The 22,360-nt window shown below is 34.4% G+C and overlaps 1 long non-coding RNA gene across 1 annotated transcript; it reads left to right on the top strand.

Annotated features, from left to right (window-relative positions):
* The first annotated feature begins 13,353 nt into the window (after positions 1-13,353).
* LOC310730465 lies at positions 13,354-22,076 on the top strand. The gene is made up of 6 exons (XR_014534846.1): positions 13,354-13,476; positions 15,411-15,529; positions 19,888-19,923; positions 20,001-20,075; positions 20,162-20,193; positions 20,289-22,076. It is a non-coding gene; the product is annotated as an uncharacterized lncRNA (long non-coding RNA).
* Positions 22,077-22,360: the final 284 nt, after the last annotated feature.

Genomic DNA, 22,360 nt, shown 5'->3' with positions numbered 1-22,360 from the left:
TTATGTCTAATCATACTTGGTTTTGTTTTTGACTTTCAGTTTTATGTTTAGCTGCGTTACTTCTCTTTTCTTAATCTTTGTGAGAAATGGTTCACTTTTTACTAATCAGAAAAATACAGTCTTATGATCATTACTATGGTACAGTAATCACATACAAATAAAAAATTTCCAGAATACAAGAGCTCTCATATCCACCAGCGCTGTCTTGATTTGCAAGCTAAAATTTACCTCAACTGATGCTGAGAGTCTTTTTATTGCACTTTCTTAGACCCCACTTTCAATATGCAGATAAAGCAAAGATCACCTCTTGCACCATTACATTTAATTCTGCATTAAAGACTCTTTTGAAACCCATCTCTAATTATTTATGTTCTTCTGCCTAGACTTATACAAATTGGAATCTCCATCTAGCACTTTAACTTTTTTTGCCCATTCAATTAAAGTATTGTGCAAGATGTATCTTAAAAAGTAAAATTAATTTAGAAATTTAGTCTGTGTAACAGTGTCTCTGAAAGTCATTGCTGGCAACACATTGCAAAGTACCATGTCTATGAATACCTAGTAGCAATATAGTGTATCCAGTTCACCTGATGTTCTGGACAATTGGAGGAACAGTCCGTTCCTCCAACTGATCCTGATTCATAGGATCATGAACAGGCTTGAAAAAGCAAAATGGTGAAATAGATAACTGCATACAGTAGATTTCAAAATCAATATTATTATTATTAATAATAATTATTATTAAATAATATTAGAAAGTTTTTTTTTTTTATTAAATAATATTAGCCTTGGCATTTCAGCTTGGATCAAAAAGAAAATTTGAGAAATTAAAGATTTTGGATAATAATTGTATTTATTTTTTTAAACCCAATTCAATAAAAAAAAGCCATAAAAAAATAAATTCACTATACAACCATATATTTGTGGGCAACTAACCATCATAGCTGTATGTAGGCCTTTTCCAGCATGACAGTGTGCACAAAGCCAGATTCACAAACATTTGGTTTGACAATTTTGGAGTTGATGAAGCTGGATGCCCTGACCTTAACCTCAATTACCTTGCACATCTAGCCTTCATGGCATCTCACTAATGCTCTTGTGGTTAAATGGGCAAATCTGCACAACCAAGCTCCAAAACTAGTGGAAAGCCTTCACAGAAGAGTGGGGATTGTTTTAGCAACCAGAGGGGATAAATCTAAAATGTCATGTGTATTGATTATTCAGATGTCCACATTCTTTTCTTCTGAAAAACAAAACATTTATCTCTGTCTATGTGTGCTTTTTTTTTTTTAAAGCATCTGAATATAAATATATATTTATATGTATAATGACAAACCAATGACTACAGTAGCAGGGACATGCTTGCTTTATATATTGTGAGAAAGAAACCTTTACATTGACCAGATTCAAAATAAAACCAATACATTTTTTGGAAATGTTACATTATACTGTACAGTGGAACCTCGGGTTCCGAATTGAATTTGTTCCGGAACTTTACTCGTAACCTGAAAAGTTTGTATCCCGATACAAAATTCCCCATAAGAATTAACAGAAACTTCGGTAATTCGTTCTGGACAACCAAAAATATTACTTACAAAAAAAAATAAAAAGCCAATATTCACTAATATTATTTACTTTTAACATGTTATATTGAAATCATACCAAATAAAAACATATAAAAACATATAAGAGAGGAAAACATTATCTTTACTGGGGACTTTACCTTTGAGAAGACTCGCTGCTGGCATGATGGAGACAACGTTCGTAGAAGGGGGAGGAGGGAGAGTTATTGTTTGGAAGGAGAATCTCCTTCCATTATGATATCGGGCAGACTGTCACCTGAATCATTGTCATCACTTAATTTTCTTTTTTTAGATTCATCACCTGAATCATTGTCATCACTTCTCTTTTTAGATTCACTTTACTGGGTGGAGATACGAAAAAAACCAACTTGCCTGCGATTTTTTGGCGCGCGACGTTCGTAAGTTCGTATCTCCATTTTTTTTTATTTTGTTCGTAACCAGGGGCAAAAATTTTGACGAACTGCGATTCGTAACCTGAGGTTCCACTGTATTACATAATGACTAATAGCGAAAGGTCAACCATGAGCAATTAATTTATTTTTAACAAATCTTTTATATGACATGAGACTAGTCAGAAGTCAGAAGGGGAACCATCAAAGGGGGAATTATATTCTTTACAGAGCTGTTGTAGTTTTTATATTAGGTACGAAGGAGGTTAGTCATAAATGCTCATAGCACAATAAATGAATCAGAGTGGTGAATTTTTTATTAGTTTTTCCTAGAAAGTGTAAGGATGGTCAGATCTCTTTATGAGGTCAGACCCCAAGAATTGCCATGCAACTTCATGAGGCCAGACCCCGAGAACTGCCATGCAACAAAACAATAAACTTTCTAATCCGAGGGGAGGATCTCTTTAATCTGATTTAGAAGTTCACGGAATTCAAGTTACTGTTCTTGCATACTTACAATTCAATTTATTTTTATTTGTGTAGCGCTTTTAACAATGAACACTGTCTCAAAGCAGCTTTACACAGATAATGTGGTGATAAAAAATTAATATGTTCTTTATAAGTAAGTTTGTCCCTGATGAGCAGCCGGTGGCGACTGTGGTGAGTAAAAACTCCCCGAGATGGCGTAAGGAACAAATCTTGAGAGGAACCAGACTCAAGAGGAAACCCATCCTCATCTGGGTTGCAACGAATGTCCATTTATTTCAGATATACGATGTTGTGTATATCAGTGACAGTGATGGTGATCAGAAGCAAACTGTAGTCCTGAGTCAGTGTATCATACTGTATTATTTCATCTTGAGAATTTATGAATTTTAACTCTTCGTTTTTGGTATCATTTTTAAGGTCTCAGTGCGACTGAAAATAAGATCTCATTCTCATATTAGTAGAAAAGACCAAAAATAAAGATCTCAGGTTAGGGGAAAATTCTGTCCTACTTATGTCAGGGTTGTCCCGGAGAAGATCTTTATCAGGTGTTTGTTTTTACCCTAGGTGGCATTTGAGTTTTAGGTCACCTCCTGTCACAATGAAAGGTTTGCAAACCTTTTATTATTTAAAATTTATGAGTGTTTATGGTTTGGGTATTTATGGATATTTGGCAAAACACTCAGGGAAGCATTCTGTAGTCAGACCTTCCCACACAGTCTCTGTGTGCCCCTATTTCCAGGTGCATTGACTCTTCAACAATTCTTTTGTAAACTGCATTGCTAAACTATTTGTTTTTAGGCTGATCATGTTGTGTAACTTGATTCTTTTGTTTGTTTTTGATTTGACATTTGTTTATTGATTATTCCTGGCAAATACATGTGAAATTCTTGATTAACCCTGAATTTTCCTGAAATTGTTTATACTTAGTAGATTAGGTAGTCTGGTGTTACCGCAAATCTATGACCTGGATAGTACATATGGAAGGCTCATGAACGGATGGAGCATAGAGCACAACGTCTGGGACCTTCTGATTTCTGACTATCTCTGATTTAGTAATTTATAATACTATATATACCAAATATATACCAAGTGGCTAAATCAACTTTATGCATGTCGAGTCTTGAAATGACAAGAGACTGAACAAGTACCTGGACAGCCTTTGTGGACAGAAATGGTCGAATCCTTCGGATGTTGTAAAGAAGAAATCGACAGGAACAAGCCACATTAGCGACATGTGAGAAGAAGGACAGTTCATTGTCCATAGTTACCCCAAGGTTACGAGCAGTGGCTGAAGGGGAGAGCAGAGAGTCAGGAAAAGTTATTCAGAGATCTTGACCTGGAGATGAATCGCCTGGGATAACCAGCAGTTCTATTTTGCTGGGGTTGAGTTGAGACACAAGGCTCTAAGCAACTCCAGGTCCATAATGAATGATAAATAAAAAAGATGGAGCTTAGAACAATCTATTAAAATTAAAGAAGAAATACAACCAATAAAGTGATCAGCTTTAATTAGATATATTGAAGTTAAATCTTTATTACAAATTGTCAGTTTCAAAGATTAAAAAATTGGATTCATGCAACAAATTACAATCCATTTTAGTAATCTTTTACAGCAGCGCAAGAAGCATGCAGCATGTTTTCACCCATGCCAGTTGGGCCATTGAATGGGTCACCCTACAGAAAGTGATTGTTTTTTTCTTTAAGTATATTTGTTGAGTTTTAGAGAAAACCAATGATCATATATGTTCTCTTTCTGCAGTCAATTGAACAGTATATACTGTTGATTGAGTAGGGTTGAGAAGGACTGAAAAGGTAAAACATACACAAAAATCTTGTCTTGTTCCAGCTATTTCACGAACAACAGACGAGATTGATTATTTGAATAAGGGGTAATGTCAGCATCAAAATATTTTAATATACTTTTACCATAACTTTAATGCCCATAAACTGATTATTAATTTATTAAGTTAAGTAAATGTAAGTTTTCAATCCAGACTCTAAAACTGTAAATTAACCTGAAAAAACTGGACTCTGCAGTTGCCAGTAATTTACTGTTAATTTTATAGTTCCTTACCATTATCTACTTTACAGAATTTTACTGTACATTTTTTTAATTTAACTAATTTTATTTGCAGAAACCAATTGTACTTAAATTGGCCAATTGCCATTTGTTTATAAACTAATATTTCTAATATTCAATTAAAGTGAGTTTTTTTAGTTGTTAGTATACATTTTAATAAAGTGCACTAGGAAAAACTTTGTGAAACACTGAATTAGTGTGAATTAGTGAATTAGTCAGGTAAAACCTCTTGCAGATGACAGCAGCACACAATCAGATGATATTAAAATTAGTGAAGAGATTCTCACTGCATCAGTAACTGTCTAAGGTCTCTAACCATCCTTCTCTTAAACACAGGCTCTACTCTCCTGCACAATGGTGACCTATTTGGTTTTAAAGTATTTTGCTGGGGGTTTGTTATTTGACAGTAAACTACTGGCAGGAGTGTTGCAAGTAATCTACTGCTTTTTACAGTTTGTTTCTGTAAATTAAATGTACAGTATATTACTGTAAAATACATTTCACGGTATGTTTTATTTTTTATTTTACACATTTAACCCCTTAAATCCCACAGCCTTATTTTTAACCTGTTAGCCTTCGGCACAGATTTTGGGACTCACAGCTAAATTGCCCTACCTAATATTTACATGTTAACAGTTCCTGATAAAAGTGGGAAACATACATTATTCACAGTCGATATTGCTAAAAAATATAATAAGTTATAGAAAGTTATATATGATGAAGTACCGTGAAGAAAAAAATCCTGAATTGAAATTTTTTTCCTTCATATATAAATCAATGAAATCAATCCTGGAGCAATCCAGAAAAGTACTGGGTTGAAAGCCACATCTCTCATAAGTTTATATTTAAAATTTTATGAAGATGTTCATGACGAATGAGATTCCTACAAACATTTATTTGAGACTATGTCAGATCCTTTTCTTTTTCCCCCTGTTTGAGAGTCACCTGCTAAACTCATGTGGCTATTCATACAGTCTGCATAGAAATGAACGACTGACCATTAAAGGCTTTTGTTATACATGTTTGGGGCTATTGATATTGATTTGGCATTCATATTGATGGCCAGGTAGCCAGACAAGCAAATGCTTTCCAATCATGGCCATTCATACTGATGTGCAGTCATTCCAATCCCAACACACACACACACACACACACACACACACACACACACACACACACACACACACACACACACACACACACACACTTACTTATTTTTCAAGCATTTTTTTTTATAAAAACAAACGGCAAAATAACCTATAACATGGTATAAAACTGTAAAGGAGATATATTGTAACTGTTGTTACTCTGCCCACAGGAATATTTTCCACATCGCTGCTTTGTGCAAATCTCCTATAAACTCCTACAACTTTTTTCATTTCATTTCATTTCATCTTCTCCTGCTTATCCGTAATTCCGGGCGCGGGGGCAGCAGTCTAAGCAGATTTCCCAGACACTTCTCCGTGTCCAGGAATTGGGCTGTCAAGGCCCCCGCCTTCGACTGCTGCCCAATCCTCTCAGCACCGGTCCCTTACGGTCCCTCCTGCAGGTGGTGAGCCCACGGGAAGAACAACTTTTTTGACTGTTTTTTTTTTTTTTTGTTTTCTTTTTTTTTTGGAAACTAAGCCCAGTTAGCACGAGCTATATACAGCTGTTTTTGCAGAACTGAGAGTTGCATCACTTCCTGGTGCTTCACAGCACGTGCTCCTCTGTTTGACCAGTAAGAGTTTGTAAAGACTTCCCCACGTGTGGAAAATATATCATATATCGTTAGAATCCTGCATTTATTGGCTACAAATTACAGCAATCATTGTGTCTCCATAATCCTACCAGCTGGAAATAAAAGGTTTAAAATGATAGGTGGTGCAGAATAAAAACATGACGACACCTGCCTATAGAGTAGACTCAGGCCCGAGATTCCGCCTCTTTTATTGTTGTTGTTTTGTTTTGTTTTTTTTGGGGGGGGGTCTTATTTGTTTTGTAAGACTATATTCTATCAGCCATAATTTTTTTTTACCGGCAAGATGCCGTTTTTTTATGCAAAAGTTATTCCGAAAAATATACAAACACCAGCCAAAGTTCTGTGACATAAAAAAGGAATAACCATCTAAATTACAACACTATTGTTTGGTTGAAGCAAAAATGCTTAACAGCATGTTGTACACAAATTCAGCAAATACATTTTATACTTTTTCCATTGAACAACAGTGAATCGCTGCTTGAGTCTTAGACCTTTAGAATGATGTATAATTAGTCATGGTTACGTTTCTTCCTTTTTTATTTAATCTATTGTTAAACATTAACACCTGAGAACAATGGGACGATAGGTTGAGCTGGCGCAACCCTGACTACACACGTGTCCACACTACAGAGTGTTAAAGTAACAATCAAGTCAAGTCAAGTCAAGTCAAGAGGCTTTTATTGTCATTTCTACTATACACAGTGGTACACTGTACACAGTAAAAACAAGACAACGTTCCTCCGGAACCCTGGTGCTACACTAAACAACAACATAGAGCTACAACACAAAACAAGCTACGTGACGTGCATCGAGTGCAACCTAGTGCAAACAGTGCAGATGAAAAAACAGTACAGGCAGTGCAGACAGACAACACAAAACAACACAAGACAAGACAAAACCCAAGATAGCGCCGACCAGTAAACCTACTGTATACTTTAATTATACAGTACTGTGTGAGGAGAACTGTAAAAACTATAACTGGGAGAAAATATAAACAGACACAATGCAGTGCAAAAGACAGCATGTAAATAGTATAGTATAATACAGTCAAAGGTGCAAAAAAACAGCAGGTAAACTGTTTAATGCGGTCAAGATTGAGATGAGTAATGAGTGAAGCAGTGATGAAGTTTCTGAGATAATACAGTGAATAATTCAATGAGAATTGAGTGTTAGTGATGAACACCTGTGAACAAGCAGAATCACTGAAGAAAAGAGAAACAAGAGCAGAGAAACACAAAACCATAGATGAAATCAACTGAAAAGGAAAACACATTAAATATCTCATTAACTCAGCAAAGGATGATTAAACCACCCCAAAAACAGCAACACCAGCTTTACATAATACTAACCAGTGTGTATTTCTGTCATATGTGTACAAAAGCTCTAATTGTGATTTTTAGGTTTAGGTTTATGTTCATTTAAAGTCACCACAATGGTGAGCAGTGTTTTCTGTGGTTGGACTCTTGAACCTTAACAAGTTAAAATCTTTGGGTGTTCAACTAATTGTTTTTATTAAGCATCGATTTAACAGCAAGAAAACCCAAAAGAAACTGAGATCAGATAAGCTTGGCAAATAAAGAAAATAGTAAGCAGATGTTTAAATAGATTATTGATGTATTGGTGCAATGCATGCTGGGAGTTTTGAACAATGAATAATTAAAAGTTTAAAAATAGCTGCCATTAATGAGTTTCATGTGCAGATTCTAGGTGTGTGTGTGTCATTGGTTGCTGATTAACAATCTTAACCTATTGTGCATAAAATGTTCTTTGAACATTTTTAATACATTCAAAATATTTAAAAAGTCATAAACCTTTCATGGAGAGATAGATTACATACAGATAAACCACCAAAGGAAGACTAAAGTTAAACAGTTAAGGGTCTCAAGCCAACAAAAGCAACCACTGATCTTCAAAATGGTGAAGTCTAATGAAATTTTTTTTTAATCAAATATAAACCTGTGTTAAGTCGGACAATAATGAACACTGCTGTTAACAAGCAGAATAACTGAATAAAAGAACAAAAAAACAAAACTTAACTGACATACAACCAGAGCCATAGACTAAATCAACTGAATTAAAACAGAATTACAATCATTACTTATTACAGTTTGACTTTATTTCTGTCATATATTTCCAAAACATGCTTTGGGATTTATTGAGAAATTATAATTAAGAGATTTAAGTTAACTTTGAATGTTGGTGTAGTTTGGATTACTGATCTCAATCAGTTTTGAATCTATGATAGTTAATTTAATATCGCTCATAATTTATGACTTATATGAACATTTTTACTGTTAAAACTGTTAGAAATTTTTTTTTAAACATTTTATGCACAAACACCTTTAGAACTACATCTATTAAGACACATACGTCAAGAACCAACACATGAAATTCAACAGTGGTGACTTTTAAAAACTTTATTGCCGCAATGCATACTGGGTGTCAGAATAGCACAAAACTCCCTGCATGCATTGCAGCATGAATAAATTATGCTGTTAAATGTTCTTAATATTTTCTGATGAACACTGCTGTCAACAAGCAGAATCACTGAAGGAAACAAGAAGAAACAAAAGTATAACTGACATACAGGCATGGCCATAGTAGAAATCAACTGAATTAAAACAGGGTGATTAAACAACTCCAAAAACAGTTTGATTTTATTTCTGTCATATATTTACAAAATATTCTTTGAGACTTAACAGAGGTTCATGTTAGATAAAAAAATGTTTAATGTTTAATCAATGCTTTTATCATAACACTAATAGCAATAAAATGAAAATGCGCCTACATGCGCCAAGCACAAATAAAAGCTTTTAACTATGGCAGCTTTGAAATACACACAGACATCATCAATTAGTGTATGAGTCTTAACATTGAACAATTAGAAATGGAAAACAAAAACCAGATCAACTCTGAATGTCTTCTACTGAAATCTACTGAAAACGCAACAAACCAAAATAAAAGCAAATAAAGAAAATATGGCAGAACTTAAACACACACACAGACATCAACAATCAGTGTATGAGTCTCAACATCGGTGAATATTACAAAAATGTCTACTGAAATAGACTCTACAAACCAAAATAAAAGCAAATAAAGAAAATAGTAAAAACGTTCAGCTGCATAATTTATTCATGCTGCAATGCATGCAGGGAGTTTTGTTTTATTCTGGCACCCAGCATTCACTGCCACATGAAAGTTTCTTAATAGTCGCCAATGTTGAGTTTCATGTGCTGATTCTTGATGTGTGTCTTAAAATGCATTTTGTGCATAAATTGTTTAAATTCTTAATGTTTCCAAAATTTCTGTAAAGTCATGTTGGTAACATAAACAATAAAAATAATTTTAATATATTAAACTTCAGTGAGTTTTAGAATCGTTTTGTTTATTTATGTAAAAAGACCATGTTTTAAGTGAACCAAAGTTGCACTACCTCTTTCACACACACGGTGCACAGGGATGCATGGTTATTGAATGAAATTCAATTAAATTCAATTTAATTCAATTCAATACAATGAACTTAGTTCCAAAGTAACTTTACATAGAAAAATTGGTTATTAATTTTTTATTTATACATTTAAGTTTTTCCTAATGAGTGAGCCAGTGGCAACAACAGCAAGGAAAAAATCACTGAGACATTATCAGGAAGAGACCTTAAGAGGATCCTGTTATTGTTTGAAAGGTCTTGAAAAACCTTTTCAAACAATAAAAAAATGGCACATTACCCCAGCCATTAAAATTGCACAAGCCAGTGCACTCTTAGTGCTGGTCCCAAGCCCGGATAAATGCGGAGGGTTGTGTTACGAAGGGAATCCAGTGTAAAACATGTGCCAAATCAAATACGCGGATCACGAATCAGAAATTCATACTGGATCGGTCGAGGCCCGGGTTACCAACAACCGCCACAGGTATCGTTAGCCAACAGGGTACCGGTGGAAATTAAGCTACTGTTGACCAAAGGAAGAGAAGAAAAGGGGAAAGACGTCTACAGAGACGGCAGGGAAAGGAAAAGTGGAGGAGAGTGGAGGTTCGGGTTGGTACTTTAAATTTTGGTACTATGACTGGTAAAGGGAGAGAGGTAGCTGATACAGTATGATGGAGAGAAGAAAGGTAGATATGTTGTGTCTTCAGGAGACCAAGTGGAAAGGGAGTAAGATCAGGAACATTGGAGGTGGGTTTAAAGGAGATGCTGCAGCAGGTGAAGAGGGCTGTGGTGAAAGCCAAGGAAAAGGCATATGAGGAGCTGTTTGAGAAGTTGGACACTAAGGAAGGAGAAAAGGATTTGTACCGATTGGCTAGGCAGAGGGACTGAGCTGGAAAGGATGTGCTGCAAGTAAGAGCAATAAAGGATGGAGGTAAAAAAGTGTTGACTAGTGAGGAGAGTGTGTTGAGATGGTGGAGGGAGTATTTTGAGCAGCTGATGAATGAGGAAAATGAGAGAGAAGGTTTGATAATGTGGAGATGGTGAAGCAGGAAGTGGATATGATTAGTAAGGAGGAAGTGAGAGCAGCGATTAAGAGGATGGAGAGTGGAAAGTCATTTGGGCAGATGACATACCGGTAGAAGCTAATGTGGTGGAGATGTTTAGGTGAAATAGCAGTGGAGTTTTTAAGCAGGTTGTTCAACAAGATTCTGGAAGGTGAGAGGATGCCTGAGGAATGGAGAAGGAGTGTGCTGGTACCGGTTTTTAAGAATAAGGGAGATGTGCAGACCTGCAGTAACTACAGGGGAATAAAGTTGATCAGTCACACCATGAAGTTATGGGAAAGAGTAGTGGAAGCCAGGCTGAGAGAAGAGGTGACCATCTGTGAGCAACAGTATGGTTTTATGCCGAGGAAGAGCACCACAGACGCATTATTTGCTATGAGAATGTTGATGGAGAAGTATAGAGAGGATCAGAAGGAGTTGCATTGTGTGTTTGTGGATTTAGAGAAAGCGTATGACAGGGTTCAAAGAGAGGAGTTGTGGTATTGTATGAGGAAGTCAGGTGTGTCAGAGAAGTATGTGAGGGTGGTGCAGGACATGTATAAGGACAGTGTGGCAGCAGTGAAGTGTGCAGTAGGTATGACAGACTGGTTCAAGGTGGATGTTGGACTGCAGCAAGGATCGTCTCTAAACCCTTTTCTGTTTGCAGTGGTGGTGGACAGATTGATGGACGAGGTTAGACAGGATTGTCCGTAGACTATGATGTTTGCAGAGAGTAGGGAGTAAGAGTACATGTATGTGAATGAGAAAGAGGACAGTGGAGTGGTACAGTTGCAGGGAGTAGAGGTGGTGAAGGTGGAGTTGTTCAGGTACCTAGTGTCAACAGTGCAAAGTAATGGAGAGTGTACAGACAGGGTGGAGTGGGTGGAGAAGAGTGATAGCAGGAGTGATTTGTGATAGAAGGGTATCTGCAAGAGTGAACGAGAAAATTTATAGGACTGTGGTAAGACCTGTGATGTTGTATGGTTTAGAGACAGTGGCATTGACTAAAAGACAGGTGGTGGAGCTGGAGGTAGCAGAGCTGAAGATGTGCATTGGGAGTGACGAGGATGGACAGGATTAGAAACAAGTTTATTAGAGGGACAGCACATGTAGGATATTTTGGAGACAAGTTGAGGGAAGCGAGATTGAGATGGTTTGGACATGTGCAGAGGAGGGACATGGTATCCCATGGTATCAGTAGGAGAATGCTGAGGATGGAGCCACCAGAAAGGAGAAAAAGAGGAAGACCAAGGAGGAGGTACTTTACTGCATCATTCACACTAATGTAAATCTTTTTTGCTGTGTGTACATTTTCAGAAGCAGGTTTATATGTTACTCTATTGGTCTATACAACAGTCATGTAAATGATTTTTTTTAATGATAATTATTTAAAACTCTGACAACTTAATTAATGAAATTAGATTTATAAAGCACATTTTTTTTGCATAGGACATTGTCCCAAATAATAATTTTTTTTTAGAAATAAATGGATTACAAATATAAATGAGAAATTCTTAAATTAGTCCTAATAGTTATATCTAACGAGCAAGCTAGATAGAAAAGATGGAAAGAAAATCTCACTGGGATGGAATGAAGAAGAAACCGTGAGAGGAATCTTACTCATCTGGGTGACACCAAATGTGTTATAGTTTCATCATTGTTGAGGGTATCACCTGTTCACAAATGGACACTTAAGTGCAAAACTGTTAATGGCATTTGTAGCCCTAAGCCACTGTAGCAAACTGTTTATATTAATTATATTCTAAATTAATCTTCATCTTCTTTAGTTTAACCCCTTACAGTAACCTCATGTAACTTTAGGCTGTTCATGTTAAGCAGTGAGTGGTTTCCATTTGAAGATAATTCCAGAAGCATCAGGCTTGATCAAATGAAGCTAAAAATTACAAGTACAAAACATATTTTCATCCATTTATTAATTCCTTCATTCATTACGAATTAATCATGAGTACACTCAATTGTGTGTAATACAATACCATAATACAAACAATACACTGTGCTGTGTGTACAAAGGTTATTGAGACATAGATTAAGTAGACAAAGGCTCCATGGGGAAGTGGTAGCTCTTGGCTCTTGGTTGCTGATCAGAAGGTCAGGGGGGTCAAGACCCAGTATCACCATGCTTCCACTCATTGGCCCCTAAACAAGGCCTGTAACCCTCTATATCATGCCTGAACCTGCACTCTGCCCCAGAATCTTAAAATCACTAGAATGAATTTCACTGTGCTGTAATGTAAATGTGACAAGTATAGGAGCTCCTTCCATTTTAAATGCTACATGTTTTTAGCAATAAATTTTGTTTTTATATCTAAATGATATAAAACCATTTGTAATTCTTATTTAACTGTAGATTTTCACTAATCACAATAGTAAAGTTGTATAAAACATCTGACTGAAGAGGTTTGTTCTCTATCATCTACTAAAAAGTACAATTCATGTTGCTCGTTTGTGATACAACGGGTTCACAATTGAGGGATGATTCCAAAGGTTGAGAAAGACAATGTTTTATAACTGCTTGAAGGCCACAGGTTATTGCCTGATAAAAGGTTTATTGGTGGGGGTGGGGCATTACAATTTATGGATATGCAGAATAGGAAATGAAGGGACTAAGAAACATCAAAAACTGAAAGAGATAAGAACTGGAAGAGATTTTACCCCAGCCTAAATCTTCACTAGGAACAGAAAGCCTGTGAAGCCTGTGTGACTGAGGTAAGTGGAACATTATTAAAATTTATAGCAAAGATAACCATATGTAGTAATGCTGCCTGTTGTATAGTCTTTATGTCATATCTTTGTATTAGCTGTTGTATTGTGAGACAGGGCTATTTTGTTGTTATCTAACAAACAGCAGTGTACTATATTCTACATGTACAAAACCTTTAAAGTAACAGATAAAAATTACACATCAAAATCGCACAAATACTGTATTTAGACAAAGTGTTCTAAATATCCCAATTATGATTTGACTGAAAGGCCATAGCACGTGATTTGCATTATTTTCATTCTCTGCATTTATGGACATGGACATTTTGAAAAGTCAAATCCTATAACCACTCCTAATAAGTCAAAACCAATTTGTACTGATTTAAAGTGAACCTTTTCTCTGAAAAGTAAACTAAACCCAACACAGTAAAAAGTACACTTCACAAGTACCCTTAACCTGTTTCCTTCGTTTTCCTCTGTATATACTGTATATCTCTATATGCTGTATATAGCATTTAGACAGTCAAAGTTAATATCACTATTAAAAATATAAGGATTTTTTCATTACTTTAACTTGCTTGCAATTTTCTATTGCAAAATCATTTTTAGTTTATTGCTAAAAGTGTTTTTATTATTTTATTACTTTCCAAAGATCATTACCACTAACATTATTTGTAAGTGTTCGATTTGACACTGCTGCAAGCCATTGTAATCTTTTTAGGTCAAAATTTCATACAAATTTTTTATATCAGGAAAGACTAGAAGTGAAGGTTTTGCCCAATTTTGCCCAAAACACTTCCTGAGCCTAAACCTGTCTAAAGCTTTATCATGAATAGATAGATTTGATTTTACATCAGTGACCTTATCAGGAAAAGGACATACAGCACCTGTCAAGTTTGGAAGTACCAGGTCTTTTATGGTTTTTGAAACACATGCATTTTTCTATTGTTTGTTTCTGAAAAAGTTCTGTGGACAACGAAGTCCAAATTGGATTTTCCAAATTTTTGGTTCTCACAAAAGAACTTGTGTAACAGGAAAGATGTTAGCAGTCTGCCTCACACTCACAGTCAAAAATAGAGGATGCTCAATGGTTTGGGTTTGTTTTGGAGCAGGGAAGGTTGGAGACATTCTGGGTAAAAGGAATACTGAATTAGCATGACTACTATTCCATACCTCAACACCATGCAATTCCATCTTTACTGTGGCTAAATAAACCAACTTCACCATACAACAAGACAATGACCTGAAGCACACATCCAAGTTCTGGAAGCATAGTTTAGCCAGCTGGAGTGTTATCCATCATGGAAAAATTGTCTATCCAGTGTAAGCATTTTAGCTGAATGTTTGGAGAATTGTCCTGAAGCCTCATTCGTGCTAAGAAAGGATTTTTTACTGAAATAAATAAAGTTTACATTTGTACATATACATATATATATATATATGTTTGGTCAAAGTAAATCTTTATAGCGTTACATCACTGGATTGTAGAAACAAAACGAACATGCATGTGACTCTAAAAAAACTCTTCAAGACTGGCTGTTTTCAAACTTTTTTTAGGTTCTGAATACCCAAGTGTTTCATGGGACAGTTATAATTAAGATGTCATTTAACCAGCCTTAACTACACTCATTTTGAAGATGTCTAAAATTTCTCTTCCATCATCACATCATCATCATGAAAAATCAATGAACCAAATATTACTAAAGATCAAATCAATAGGTACTGTTTGCAACATTACTAACTAAGCCACTGTTTCTTGTTAATGAACATATTTAACAAAATAAATCAATTGTGGCTTTGGTGAATAGCTACTACAAAGATTATGTAAACAAAGATTATATTTACATTGCTTTTCATTTTGACCTTAATTGATTGGAACTGTACAAAAACCCTTTTAATGGTCATAACTATTTAATGGTCATACTATCTTATTGGACCAGGTTTCTGTCTGCCCTGTGCTATCCTGTAAACACCTGCTCCCTGTTACCAAGTGAAAGCTCAGTCTTCTTATACTGCACTGCCACTATCAAACAAAGATCCACCATGTCTTCTGCAGGAGGTAAGAATAGTGTCAATTAGTTGTATTTTACATTTGCGATATGGTGATAAATTCACTTTAACTGTGAAAAGCTAAATAAATGAGTTAAAGAGATGCATACATATGTGGGTAATAAAGGGTACATTTTATGGAAACCTGTGAGAATTGATTTATATTCAAGTTGTTGGTGCAAATAAAATTGCTGTAATAAATAAAAGAGGATTTAATAGCTATAAATAGAAAAATCCAGTAATGGTACTGTGTTATGGACATAGACATTTAAAAATAGTTTCAGACAATGTTTTCTGACATTTTTATCAGGAAGAAAGAGTTTTCTTTTAAATGAGAAACACAAGGTTTTTTTTTTTGTTTTTTAGATCTATTACATAATCTATGTGAACAATAAGATTAATTAACGTCTTTTAGGGACACTGCACAATATTCAACTAGACCCCTATGTTTATTTGAATGCTTGCTATTACCCATGTTAATTGAAGTGAAATATTTTTTCTTTTGAAAGAGATGTTTTGACCTAAATTTTATGTATAGGAGAAAACATTAGGACACCAAAAATGACCAACATTACAAAGCAAAGCAGTTATATTTCTGATCACAGTCTGTGAGAAGAAGTAAGTAACTTTTTGCATTCTGGTTCAAATGTGGCCTCTGAATCTTCCCCTTTTAGGCATGATTGTGAATATCATCATCATCAAACCGAAGAAACCAATGTAGAAACTTATTAGGATCTGGATGCCTGATGAAGTCCTAATTTTATCTATTGGTGTCCAAAACGTGTCCAAAACGTGATCTACAAATTCTATTGGTCATTAATGCTATTTCTATCAATAGAAGTTAAACAATTACCAGTACAGACCCACAGAGACTTTTTCATCAAAACCATTAGAAACATTATGAAGGTTTCTATCTTTTTGTTTATTTCAGCCAGTAGGTATATGTTGCCTTGAACAGCCATTCATTTGCCAAACATGACTGTAGATCCCAACTTCATGTGAAGGAGATGGGTTTGGTGTTAACTAAATTTTGGTCTCTCAATTATTTTTTTTTATCAGATTTTCAGCACAGTCCAAAAAAAAAGGAAAAAACTAGAATAAATTAACAGAAACAGACTCACAGCTCCAAATTTAAGTTAATGTTTGTGTTGCACAAACTGTCAAGTCGCTTGCTCTTTCTTGCTCTACCATTACTGAAAGCACAAAGAAATAAAAATGTAGACTGGCAATAATAAGACACAGGTGAGAATTATGCCTAGACATGCATGTTTGTGCTTTCTTTGTTTAGCAGATGACTTTTTAGTGAGGGGTATAAATGGAGATTATTTCAGATGCAGCTATTTTTCTCTTTTGCTCCTGTTGCTTTCAGGGCACCCTGCAACTCTTTTAAAGTAACTGCTGGCTTCTCTTTCACCTTCTTTATTAGACGTCTGAGAGCACATTGTGAAAGCTTGGAAGCCATAAGTGTCTGGAGATGATTAACTGTGGTTACATGAACTTACCACTTGTACTGAGAGGGGTATTTGCAATGGCTCTGTAACTTTTTCCAGTCAACTGATATTTAATGTCACTTATCAGTAGTGTAATATCAGTTATTCCTGGGAACGTTATCAAGTTCTTTTTCTTTGATTGCATGAAATTAAAAAAGTGTGTATATATCTGAAGTGGATGTATATGCTGCATGTATTTTAATTATCGGCTATAAATATTGGAATTTTGGCTTTATTGACAAATAATCAGTTACATAGTCTACATTTGCTTTTTGTCACTAGAAAACTAAAAGAAGAAAAAAACTGCATCAATAAGTAATTTATTTATTACTTTGATGTTTCATGTAAATTAGAAAGTATATCCCCAAATACTGGTCATGACTGTTTTACAAAATAAAGACTGGAAATATGACAACAAATTGATTATTTTCAACATTTACTGTAGTAACTGTTACACCATAGTTTGCTCCACAAATCTTGCCCGCATTACGTTTATTGGCCTGTAGCTGTGTAATAATAATCCAAATAATATACCATGAAATCTAGTATATCTTTAACAATAAAAATTTAGATACAACATTAAGTACAGTAGTTTAGGGCATAGGTCATTGGTAACTTCTCTTTCTTGTCTTAATGTAGCTATTGCTCTTAATGCAAAAAAAATGTTTCACAGCATTAACATACATTTTGCTCTATTATGATCAATAGTATCAAAAAAGTGCAAAAAAAAATTTTTTATAAGATATGACAAAATAAAGAATTTTGCCTCATATAGCAGGATTACTCACATTTCATTGTATTTGAATGATATAGAACTCCACTGTAAAAAAAAATCCTGTACATTTTACGATTTAAGACTAGCAGCTGTAGTTTAATTTAGTTAAATTTACCATAAAAAGTACGGGTAAATTGGTATTTTACATCGTAAAAAGTTGCCCTGTAAAATAATGGTAAAATACTGTCAGCTTAAGTTGACTCTCTTTGTTTGCAGAAACTGACTGTTTAGTACTCAGAATGTATTTATAAGTCCATGACAAAAGACTTACATAATTATTTAAAATCAATAAAAGTATCAAATCATTTCATGTGCAATTGATATTAGTGAAGAAATTCCCACTGCATCAATTCTACACAGATACTGCATTTATATAAAGCAACATACAAAATAACACCAATAGTTTTCTGTCTGTCTTTTACTTAAATACGGGCTCTACTGTCCTACACAATGTTAACCCACAAAACACACAACAGGAATTTGACTGTTTTTGCCAGTAATCTACCTGGGGTTTTTTTTTTTTTACAGTTTGCTTCCATAAATTAAACTTAAAGTATATTACTGTTAAAATTCTTTTCATAGTGTGTATTTTAATTTCACACATTAACCCTTTAATCCCACAAAATCTTCAGTTTTAAAAGAGCACTTTTGTGTGTCCACACAACAAAGTGTTAAAGTAACATTGAAGCACTGATGAAGTTAATGAGATAAGGAAGTGACTTATTAAACAAGGATTGAACTTTGATGGACACCTGTCAATAAGCAGAATCTCTAAAGGGAAGAGAAACAAGATCAGAGAAACACAACTTACAGCCAAAGCCAAAGATAAAATCAACTGAAAATAAAACACATTAAACCTCTCAAGATTTCAGCAGAGGATCTTTAAACAACCCCCAAAACAGCATTACCAGCTTCACTTATTAAAAGCTCTAATTGAGATTTTAGGTATTTAGGTGTACTTTTATTTAAAGTCACCATAATGGAGTTCAGTGTTTGCTTTAGTGTTGCTCCTGAACCTTGATTATTTTTTATTTTTTATTTATTTTTTTTTTTGGGGGGGGGGGATAAATACAAAATAAAAGCAAAACAGATCAGCTCTAATCACCGTGAGTACAGTATAGTAAAAAGTCATAAATCAAAAAACATAAAACAAAAAATTTTATTTAATGAAGAAAATAGTGGATAATTTATTCATGCTGCAATGCATGTTGGGAGTTTTATATTATTCTGGCACCCAGCATGCATTGCAGCTTTGTATCACCATTCTTGAGTTTCATGTGCTGTTTCTTGATGTCTGTGTCTAAATTGTGCTGTAGCTCTCAAGATTTTGTACATTAGTTTTTACAATTCTTAAGTTTGTCAAGTTACTTGACAACATAAAAAATAAATAAAGTTTCATAGATTATAATCATGTCATCATTAATAACCTAAATTCACAAATTACAATAACTTTTTTTTTCTTGTCATAAAAAAATGTGCATTACAAATAAATTTACAACAGCAAGAAAAAACTAATGTTAAAGAGTCATGGGTCACAAGCCAAACTAAAGTAACCACTGATCTCAAAAACGGTGAGGTCAAACCAACATTTTCAATCTAATATAAACCTCTGTTAAGTCTCAAAGTATGTTTTGTATAAATTTGACAAAAGTAAAGTAAAACTATAATAAGTGAAGCAGGTAATGCTGTTTTTGGTGTTGTTTAATCATCCTGTTTTAATTCAGTTGATTTTACATAAGGCTGTAACTGTATCTAGTTTTGTTTCTTGTTCTTTCCTTCAGTGATTCTCCGTGAAAACAGCAGGTGTTCATCAGCGTCTGAATTCACTCATTTGTTTTCACTCACTCTGTCAAGTGGAACATACTACTAAACTAATGTAGGGAATAATTTAAGAAAGCAATAAGGCAAAAAGTATTAGGTTAACTTGCATTTACATTAACAGCATTTAACTGTAAAATAAACAATTTTCATTTCATGTTTTAAAATTTACAGGATTTTACCGTCGCTATTTTACATTCTTTCACTCTGAAAACTATGCAATTTTTTTTACACTGTAATAGTGTTGAATTCATGAGTATTCTCTCTGTAATTTCTGTTCCTCAGTACCTGATGTGGACCCTGATGCCGATTTTGTATACGGTAAGAATGACTTTCTTTAAATCCAAACTTATCATTTGAAGGATGGAACAGAATTTTCCAATGTGATGTTTTTGCAGACTATGAAACTCTGCGTATTATTGGTTTGACTTTTGCTGGAGTCCTTGTGTTCCTGTCCATCCTCCTTCTTGTCGGTGAGTGTTATATTTGTGTTTCTGCCTGTTTGAGTGACACAACAAATCATTGATGTAAAATATTTTATGTCTTTTATGTCCTTCAGGCAACCGCATTCGTTGCTGTGGAAAGTCCAAGGTAAATGTTTTAATTGTACATCAAGTGTATAATATTATTGTGTGTAACAAATGAATCTAAGTTAATGCAACTCTATGTGTCTGTGTGTGTTTCAGCGCAAAGCAGTGGGTGAAGCAATCTAAACATGGCCCTGGCACTTAAAAAAGCTCCAAATGTAAACTGTGTAAAATGTATTTTTAAATGATGAAATTAAGTATTTCATTTTAGGTATTAAAAATCTAAATGAATTCCTTCAAAGAATATTTGTGCTGCAATATGTACTCTAAATCAAGACATGGTGTGCTTATATATTCTGGAATTAAAACAAAACATGCATACACTGTGTTGAAAGTGCAGTGAAGCACATAATGATTTAAAAAACAAACTTATCTTGGAGCAGACAGAAGCAGGATGGAAAAATACAGTATAGTAATTGAATAATAATAATAATAATAATAATAACAGCAACCCTATAATTTGACACAAGGTGGCAGCAACGTGTAATCCCTGTAGTAATAGTGCATATCATTCCAGTGCATTTTAACAGCAAGCACAAATAAATGAAACAGTAGTACAATAATAATTTAATTAAACTTCGTATAACACTAATAAACCTAATTTATAGAATTTGTGACTTTTCTCTCATTTATTCACTGTCCGTAAAAAAAATGGAAACAAAACTTAGACATTTGTAAGTTTTTAGGCAACAAACTAGATAAAAAAGGAAATCACACAAGAATTGAACAGTGAATTAATGGAGGAAAGTCATTTACTTTGGACTTTTTTTTTTTTGGCTCCAACATAAGAATGGACAATCATTCATTGTGGATAGACTGATTTTTTGCTTCAACAGCCTGATCTAAGATGGAGAAAAGGACAGATGTTAGCAGACTGTCATCACACCCACAGTCAGACATAAAGGTGGAAGCTTAATGGTTTAGGGGTTATTTTGGGTTTGACCTGTTCTGGGTGAAAGGAATACTGAACCAACATGACTACAATTCTCTTCTTCAACACCATGTAATTCTGTCTGGACTGTGGAATGTTATCTATCATGGAATGTCCCGTCCAGTCACTGCACCTAAATCCTATTGACTGCTCTGGGATGATCACAAGATCTAACTAGTGAAGAACGCCCTTGGCAAGTTATACATAAGGCATGGGGAAGAATTTCAGCTAAATTTTTTGGAAAACAAACTGTCTGGATGCCAAGAGTGTGTAAATCTGTTATTGATTCTAAGGTTGGATTTTTCCATGAAAATATCTAAATATTTTTGAACAAGTGATTTTTTTTTTCCGTATAAACAAAAGAAAAGTTCATGTGTCTTTTAAATGATAAACAACTTTGCTAATACATTGAGTAAACTAATACCTTCCAGGCACATTTATGGCATTTGGAAAACATACAAGTGACAATATTAGTGACAATTATCTGATTTATACAATTGAGCAGTTGATAGATGTACAGTAACAGCAGTGGTATTGCTGGGATTGGAACTCATGGCATGCCACTTAAATTTCCAGCTTCTTAACCATTTAGATGTCACTCCCCATCAGGTTTTTCTGTAGGAATTAGAATACATTCCACATCTACACATTCAGAAGCTCACTAACAGTCATATACATTAATAGAAACAAACCAAGAGGACAAAAGAGTCTTCATTCTGTTTCTGTTGTTTTGTCTTAATGAGAATTGTACTGGGATCTTCTGTTGACGACTTTGTAATTGTTTATATTCATTACCAAAAATGTCATTTACAAGGTTGACACTGAACACTGTACAGTGTGTGTGTGTGTGTGTGTGTGTGTGTGTGTGTGTGTGTGTGTGTAAGACTAAGAGTGAATACAACTAGGAAAAACAAAAATAAAAGAGCAGAAAGCCTTAAACTACTTTGAAAAAAGTGGAATAAAATGTCACAATTACATTATATAAAAATATAGTTTTTACTGTTTTGTTTTCTTTTTGAAGGGGTGGGGGGGCTGTGTATTTACAATGTGAATTTTCACAAGTCTGTACAGTATTGTGAAAATGAAGATCCAGTAATGTTCAACACTCTCTCCATCTCATCTATATAAAAAATGAAGACATCTTTTGTATATTTTTAAATATTGTTGATTTCTGAGTAGAAATTACAGTAATTTACATCAAACATCAGAATCAAAAACAAAATGTGGTCTTAGTGACAGC

This window comes from Silurus aristotelis (genome assembly GCF_946808225.1).
Source record: "Silurus aristotelis genome assembly, chromosome: 8".
Classification (NCBI taxonomy): Eukaryota; Metazoa; Chordata; class Actinopteri; order Siluriformes; family Siluridae; genus Silurus; species Silurus aristotelis.
The sequence above is the reverse complement of the archived record's forward strand: the minus strand, read 5'-3'. Positions and strand labels throughout refer to the sequence as shown.